Here is a 9,348-nt window from a genome sequence, read left to right on the forward strand (position 1 = left end):
ACACATAGACTAAACGGATGTCTCAGTGGGGATGTGGAACAACCACTTCGACGTATATTTAACAGTATGTAGTTATCTTGTTTACTTCAAACCTTCTATTGTTAGGATAATGTATCTTTTATATAGTGAGAAATGTATACAAATGAAAAATGAAACATATTTAGAGCAAATATTTTACACATAAGCTCGCATTTTGTCCATATCTAAAATAGCATCCTTGCCATACATCTAGTTAGGGAGTGCATGGTTCTATGTGGCCCCCCAGTAGTACTGATTAAAAAATGGTGGCCCCTTCCAGCATTTAAGTAGCCTACCCCTGATATAGATATACACAAAAGAAGAGATGTCAAAATGAGGTGCTGCATTTCGACGATTCCAAGGGGTTCTATCTGATCTCCATTCCAATTTGGAAAGCCAAAACTTACTGGCTGATTGCTTACTGAGCTATCATCCTTGGGAGTTGTTGTCTAACTTTGGTTTGCAACCACAGTGTGTGTAAAGTATCCGTTTCCCACAAAAAAAAGAAAAAAAGAAAGCAGAGGAAAGCCGCTTCGTGCACGCTGGGTTCAGTAACATAGCAGATTGGTGGTCTTCTGATTAAAGCATGTCTTGTTGATATCACTATACCACTTTGAGTAGATGCCCTCTGCTGAGGTTCAAAATGAAATGCTCTCTCAAAATAGAAATAAAACATCACAACACAATGTCCGTCCAGATATGATATGATTGGATTAAACATGAAATGTACCATGTGTGCTTTTTCTACCGCACACCAAACTGGTCAGCTGTGCACGAGCTTGAAAAGGGATTAACAATAAAAGAAGGTGTGAGAAAAAAGATTTCAAAGCTAAATTCCTCAGGAAAAGAATGACAGAGGCATGAGAAAATATATCTCTGTAACACTGCACACAAAAAAAAGTACTGAAAGACATCTCATAGGTGTGATTTGACAGGAAACAGCCCCGGTGTCATGAAATACCGCAGTTGGGCGTCAACTTTGAACTTGATGGATGAAGAGACACCAATGAATCTGAAGTGGCCTCTTTTTCCATAAATTCAACTCGTGGCAAGCACAGAGAACTCAACTCGTGTGTGCATTTAACCACTTCTGTATTACATTTAAGTCCAAAGCATCCACTGTTTGTAGATTGGATTTTCTGACTGAGCTGTATTCACGCATCTTTTAAATCAGCCAAACAAAATGTATAAAGCATGTGGTCACCATCCTCACATCGGAGCAACAAGTGTATAATTTTACTTGTATGCAAAGTTCAATTCTGATTGTTCAGACTCTTCCTTTGGCTGTCCAAGTATATTGACATGTGTATATACATATTTGGGGAGCTCACATTGCATCCAGATGTCACAGCAAATCAGTTGAAATCAGAGACGGCCAAACGTGTTTCATAAAGCACAGCAGATGCAAACCCCATCAGAGCTTTCAATGACGTGCCTGCGCTTGGCCAGACAAAGGAAAATGTTAATGTATATAATTTAATTAGCAAGCATTTTCACACACTTAATAAATGAGAGGAATGTGAGGATATGTTAAGGTCTCGGAATTATAAGCATGATCACATTGTGTGTCGCCGTACACTCTGTTATAAGAGTTTGATAATTATATATTAAAAAAATAAATAAAATAAATACAACTTTTTAAATAATTACCCACTGCATATGCTCTATAATAGATTGTTTCTTCCTGGTGCTTCTATATTTGGTCATATGTTTCCTCCAGAGAGATCATGGGAAAGCGCCACAAAAATTAGACACTTGAAGGCTGACAAAAGTCATCATCTCCATAGTGAAAAATATGTACAGGTACAGTGGGTTTAAAAAGTCTACACAAAGCTTTTCACATATCAAGTTTTTGTTATACAGGCTACATTGGAAAAAAATATGGTCAAAATTTGTCATTTAAAAAAAATTTCCAGCGTTAATAAGACCAATTAACCTTTAAACACAATTGAAAAATTCTACACACAAATGTCATTACATTTTTGCTTTCGGTCTGTTTTACTTCTGCTGGAACTCAGGCCTTAAAACAAAGTGTGGAGGGTTCGAAATACGAACACTTCCAAATAGCACAAAACTGTCAGGCTTCTGCTAGAAAGCTAAAACGGCACAACCTCTCAAATAATGTATCTTGGTCTCATTTTTTTTGTATCACAAAAACCTTTGAACAAATCATTTTTATATCACCTGCTTACAGTATAATTCCAGCAGTTCAACTCTGATGTTGCATTTTAAAAGAACATGATCCCTTATCCCAAGGTTACAAGGCAAATAACTCTGTATTAAATAAAGGGATCAACCTCTAAGAATGTGAGAGGGGAATTCAAATATTCCTCAGGCTTGGATTCTACTGGGTCAGAAAAAGAAATGCAAATAATTACTCCTTGCACCCCCCCCCCCCCCCCCCCGACACTTTGAGGACTAGTGTGACGGAAAGTGTAATTCTCTATTTCACACAATTTCTTTTGTGCCCTGTCCTTGGCCTTTCTTGTGGTCAGAGGACGTGTCAACAAAAGATGGCGCCATGTTATCCACAGAATGTAATGATGACGGCAAAGCACTTGAGCACACACCTGTAACACATCATCTTCAGCTTGCCATCCTACCACCTGCTCCCACATTCGTCTACTTCACTCGCCTAGGCTGATATATTATGATAAAATTGTTCCATTCGAATGGATTCGGGATTTGGTGTGTAAACAGTATAGAAAAGCAATCACATATCTCTTTAATTTTAAATTCTTACTTGCTTTTTTTTTCCCAGAAAGTGAAGTAACACGTCCAGAGCGCTAACTTTGTTGAAGGTGGTGGTCCCCCTCTTCTGGCTTCTTAAGTCCAGCACATCATCCTACTGACTCCAATGTCAATCTATTGACAATCTAGCATTACTGTTTAATTTTTATTGTTTCATTAATTTATTTTCCTTATGTTAACCATGTACGTTGACAGTTGGAAAAGTTTGTCTTCAGGCACGTAAGACAAACACTTGGCAAATGATTTGGAATTTAAAAAGAAGCCTACCCTGAAACCTTGGTATGATGATTCTTATGCAGTATTCATATACTCAATGAAATCACCAACAAAGTGGCACATGGAATGACCTTGGGGTGTAAAATCCTGCGACACGCATTTCCTGTGTTGCCGACTTTTTTAAATTTTTACTTAAATTCTAAATGAATTTTCCCACGTTCCACTTTAGCACTTCTAATCTAAAAATATAAATAAATAATAAAAAAATCTTCAGTGTGATGTTCTGACCTTTACCCTAAAAATCAAACTTTTTATATATATATTTTTTTTTAAACAATGATCACAACCACATCAGCCATGGCATATCATTGTGCTATTTTGTCAGGAGCAGAATGAGATTAGAGTAAATCCCCGATGTTATTGTAGTAATCCCGTGTCTGCTTTCCGACAGGGTATTTGAGTCTTAGCACAGATGTGAATCAGTAATAAATAGTATTTGCACACTTCTTATCACATCCTATCCTATCAACTGTCATAGAAACCTAAAGTTGGAATATACCTCAAGATCCACAGGCTTCAATGTAAAGCAGCTACAAAGTGAGTTTATTTTGAAAAAAAAAAGTACACTTAGGCTGTAAACGGTTTCTTTGTTTTAGTTCAATTGACAAAGCCTAAGAACCCAAACAATAGGCAGCAACACATCGGTTCGCTACTATACATGCAGGGGACCACCTCCAGCTGCTTTCTTAATGAACAGCTCCTCATCACACATGCACACGCACACACACACACGCACGTACACGCAGACAGACACACACAACAACGCTGTGAGCATGAACATTAAGATGTTGTAATTTTCGGGATAATTAGTTAGACTGTCAGTTTTATGACCGTACCTTGCAAGCAGCAAGATTAAGCCTTCGAGACCTCCTGCCCTGCCGCTCACACCGTGCTCTGCCATTGTGTGTGAAGAAAATAGAAGAGGGCAGAGGCAAGGGGGGAGCCGGAGTGCACCACTGAGAATGACATTCTAATTCTTGACTTTAATTAGAAAAAACTCATTTAACCTCATCTCTTCCATCAGTGATTCTAAACTGCAATAACCATTGAATATTGCTCATATCCGAGAAAGGTAGCCTCAATGATGCATTGTGGGTCGTCCTAGCTTATTCACAGATAGGACATTTGTTTCCTGTTTCACATTCAAAAGTACGTTCGGAGACAGATCGTTTGTGAATCAACGCCCCGAGTTACGTAGATGAAAAAAAAGTAACAAAGATGGGGAAGGGGGAAAAAAACAATACAGCTAGAACCATGAAATATATAAGAGAACATTTTTTATTTTAGTATTTATTGGTCCTTTTGAAAGAAAAAAAAAATATATACACATATAACTATCCTCCATTTTGATTGTTTACTTTTGCCTCGAACGCTTTCAGGTTGGAACTGGGAAAAAAAACCACTCAGATATGTCCAACTTCCTCGAATGCAGCATAAATACACACCAACTGATGAGACAACAAGAGACACCTGGACAAGACACACGTGGCTGAGGGAGCTGATTGGATGACACAAGGGACCGGGATGACAAGCACAGGTGTACATGATAAAACTTAACGAGACAGACAATGACAACAGGGACACATGACAACAAAAATTCTAACCAAAACCGAACCAACAAAACACGGACCACGACACTGTTACATCATCAAACACCCGACTGTGCATCATTACTCCTACTTATTAAACCCCGGTCACAAAAGATCCAAATGAAAATACGTACAAGTGAACTCGTGCATCATTTGAATGATGAACATTGTTACACTAAAATGACAAATCCCAGCCCTTCATTTCACCTCATTTGTAAGACATCTAAAAGAAGAAGACATAAAACGCAACATCATGTATTAAAGGATTTAGCTGTCATTTGAAAACCACATTTTGGAAATATTTAAACAGGATAGGATAAAGCATTATTCCGTGAAATAATTCCCATAGAGAGGGATCTATTACTAAATTTGTGACTCATAGTGGTTGATTGAAACGTAAAAAAAAAAAAAACTGGATGGTTTTCTATCCTTCCATCCACTTCCTCCCTAAATGATGTCAACTCACTCCACAACTCCATGTTGTGGTTGGATAGTAACTTAGGTTATCATTTATCTTCAACTGAAAAAGTTGACAGTGGACACTAACAACGCCTCCAAAGGTTCCTACTAATAAAACAATTGGATGGACGTGTTTCAAAAAGCATCACTTTTCGGAAAGTGTGGAAAGAGTAACTGTAAACACTTCAGATGGAGCATGGAAAAGGTAAACTAACGTGTTGATCCATTTTTAATTTGAGACTGAATGTAATATAACTAGACATTGATCTTCAATACGCAGCAATGAAGCAATCTTGTGCAATGGTTTCAAACAGAAATGCAATGCATGCAGCTTTTAACAATTTAATGGAATATATATGAATGTTTCTTTCAAAAGGACATGTTTAATACACGTGAAATGATGCAAAACTAAATTTACCCCAAACATCTCCCATGTGTTAATGCTGGGACGATTATTATTGGTTGTTTGTAGAAACTTGAAGTTTGGCAATATCTCAACCCTTAAAGGAAAAGCTGAGGTCAATAGTCTGACAGACAGTATTTATGACAGTGGCTTGGAAGTAAATTACACTTCATAACTGTAGGGGGAGCCAATCTGAAAACAAAAGTAACAGTACTGTTACTGTCATCCATGAAATAGACACAACACATACTTAGACATGTTTTTTGCTTTGGATTCAAATACTTTGTATACACTGTGATACTACCCTCCTTTCAATCTTCTGTTACTTAGATAAAAAAAAGAAACATTAAAAAAAAGGCTCAAGCTCTGCTTCTTAAAAGGGGGGCACAGTATGAACTTGGAAAAATCACAAGGCACATGGAGGAACCTCACTCAATAGTACTCAACTGGCATTGGCTCCACAAAAGTCACTCGGTATACTATGAGTGACCGACAAAATATTGTTTATGAATTACTTATGAATACAATTTGACACAATTTCCTGGTTGAGGCAATATAGCATCAATATTAACACATATGCTGTACTTGACCTTGGTTCTATTCTTGTCAGCATATAGACCTTGGGCCTTGAAATTCAATGATACCTCAATAAAAAATAAAAATGTTTTTAGAGTTTCATCACTGACAAGCCCACATGCGCGGCACAGCTGCAACACAGACAAGAAGACATATCAGATGTGTTTTTATGACTTGAGGCACACAACAGCTTGATAAAAAAAAAAAAAAACACACACATTATGGGCCAAAGTCACAGAAAAAGAAAATTCTAAAATCCAAATTTATAATTCTAATTGCATACTTTATGTCAATCCTGTCTGCATTGTCGGCTGTGACATGGTCAACAAACAACAAGCGTGTTTTTTTTTTTGCTCCTCTTATTTGTCAGCATCCGCGCCCGTAGTGCCTCATCTTGACATGTTTGCATCATTTTGGTTATGCTTGAATAAGCACAGCTCCTATCAGGCACCCATGGATCTGATAAATGAAATGTGCTGGCTGAGCATTTGTCACTACTGAAGGAGGAAACACACTCCAAGCACTGGAATATACACCTACTGTAAATAAATATATATATATTTTTTTTTTTCAAGATTTATCAAGAATTTTATTCCAGAAGGTTTCATAATACACTATTACCTAGAGTGCAATGTTTTCAACTTAATAGTCAATGGAGGATTAATAGACTGTACGTTTGTAAGCATAACACAACAATACAACTTTAATGTAAAGCTAAATGTTAAAAGTTGTGTATATACAGTACGTGCACATGTACTATTTGTGTATGGGCTAATTATCCTCTTTGTTATCCATGTTTGATGAGGCCGGTGGGAAGACGCTAGATAAGTGCATTCGACACACACCTTGCTCCCCCCTACAGAGACCCATCTGGTGTGTGCAGACACACAAAAATACACACAGCGATAAAGGAATAAGGGCCATCAAGAACTGCTGAGGGACAACAAATTGCTGATGATTGATGGGATCACTTGTCCGCTAAAAAAAATGTTTGATTGACTGCAGCTCCGCAGTCAAGTCTGCTCACATTACCATAACGCCAAAACCGCACACTCAGATATAATTTTAGGATTCCAGAGCAAATATGTAAAGAAGTTGGAGGAGAGGATATCGGAGCAATGATGGACGTTTAGAAAAAAAGCAAGTGAATGCTGTTCAATCCAACGGTTGAGTGTATGTGATCAGAAAGAAATGACATAAACCGCTGCAATTTTCAAGATCATATTTCATTTTAAGTACACTTGTGGCAGTGGAACAATAATTCGACTTGTATTTGAACTCCAGTGAAAAGACCAAAATCAAGTAGACCTTCTGAGTTTCATCAACATTTAGTAATCTGTTTGGATTTTAACACAAAACTAAATACTACAATAAATATTTTGAATAATCTAGGTCAAATTATTGCCATCATAAAACCTAAATTTTGTGTCATGCAATTTTGTAATATTCAAATAGTATAAAAATAAGTTGAGCACTGTTAATATTATTATAAAACTAACAAACACTAAGAGCTCTATTTTCATGAAAGTGGGATGATTTTAAAAACTACTACTAAAGATAATAATAAATGCATAAAACTAATTTATTTTAGGGTTTGATGCCTGCAGTTCACATATTTATAAAATACTATCCACCACAGCTTGGTATCCTTCTACCTGCACCACTATTTAGACATGGTCTAAGCAGTTAAAAGTTTAGATCAACTTCCTTCCACCAATTTGTCTCTCCACCAGGTGCAAGTCTGACGACGTTCCCTCTGCTGCGCCGGCAATTTTCGCCAAATTGGCACTCATTGCAAGCTTTGCGCTGGCAAGAAAATCAGGATCTGCCGACGTTTTTACCCCACCGCAGATGCGCCGTCGACAAAAAATAGAGCACAACGTCTTAGCGTTAATGAGGAAAGATTAAGGTATAATATGAAGTTGATTTGCATATTCTCATCTGACCTCGGAGATGCTTTTTGCGTGTGAATCTGCTCATTTCAGATGACTGTGTATATTCTTCTTATTCCCTTCTCACGCCTTCTTTTGGAATAAGTACGGAACATTGAACCAAAGTGTCCGCTGATGTTCTGCGTGATATATGCCGACATCCCATGTGATTACCCTTGAGCGTAGTTTGACCTCTTGTGTTTTCTGCAGAAGGAATATTTTTTCTTGGAAAAATGGTGGTTCAATTCCAACTACAACTTGAGTGACAGTCAAATTTAGAGGTCGCTCTTTGATTTAAGACACACATGATTAAAACAAATATAAACAAAACACCTTTGTTTGCATCCCAACCAAACCAGTCCAAGACAAACTCCATGATTTATTTATTTATTTATTTATTTATTTTTACCTGTTACATTCTGGGCACACTTTCAAGCACTAAACAAAATACTGCCAGACATCTTTTTCAAAAATACAGCTTCTTCGCTCATACTTCCCATTTGATCCCTTTTGGCATTGAGTTGAGTGTTTATTGATTTTATACACTCTACCTTCCTACCTGTCTCCATCTGCTCTCCCTACAGGTAATTGGCAGACTCGGATAGTCTTTTCTTAAAAATAGAAACTTCCGTCCTTTGCTGGATCTCCATGATGCCAACAAGGTTACTGTTCTTGGGAGCGCTTCATTCTCTTAGCAGGCTTCAGGCATCCTCCCCAATTCTCGACAGCCATATCTCCATATATTTTACGTACTCCTTCTTAATGCTTAATTATGAGTTTTTTAATTTAATTATTAACTCATTCACTGCCATTGACGGTTATAGACGTCAAACATCCATTTCACTTTTGTTAACAAGAGTATGAAAACCTATAATGTTTTTTTTTTTATTGTACATTTAGAACAGATATAAAATTTGTGATTAATCGTGAGTTAACAAGTGAAGTCATGCGATTAATTACAGTAAAAAAAAATGAATCGCCTAATTAAAAAAAGTGTATTAAAAATTTGGGCGATTAAAATGTGTAATTGTAATTCTAATGTACAATTAAAAAAATGTCTAGGTTTTCTTACTCTTGTTAACAAAAGTGGAAAACATGTTAAACTAATAGAAATAGTTCAAATGCATTTATGGCATTGAATGAGTCAATAATTCCCTGATATTGTGCAGTAATTAATTTAAATTTAACCCTGAACAAGAACCTATCATTTAGAACAATAAAACATATCCTACGAAGAGTTGTACCAATTATCACATTCCACTTAACACCACCATTTTTCTATTGTGTGGTCTGAGAACTCTCCAGTAAAATAAAGAAAGGTGGAGAACTCAATATTCCACCTTTT

This window comes from Leptonotus elevatus, chromosome 12, assembly GCF_054856555.1.
Source record: "Leptonotus elevatus isolate MCC_2025b chromosome 12, RoL_Lele_1.0, whole genome shotgun sequence".
NCBI classification, from domain to species: Eukaryota; Metazoa; Chordata; class Actinopteri; order Syngnathiformes; family Syngnathidae; genus Leptonotus; species Leptonotus elevatus.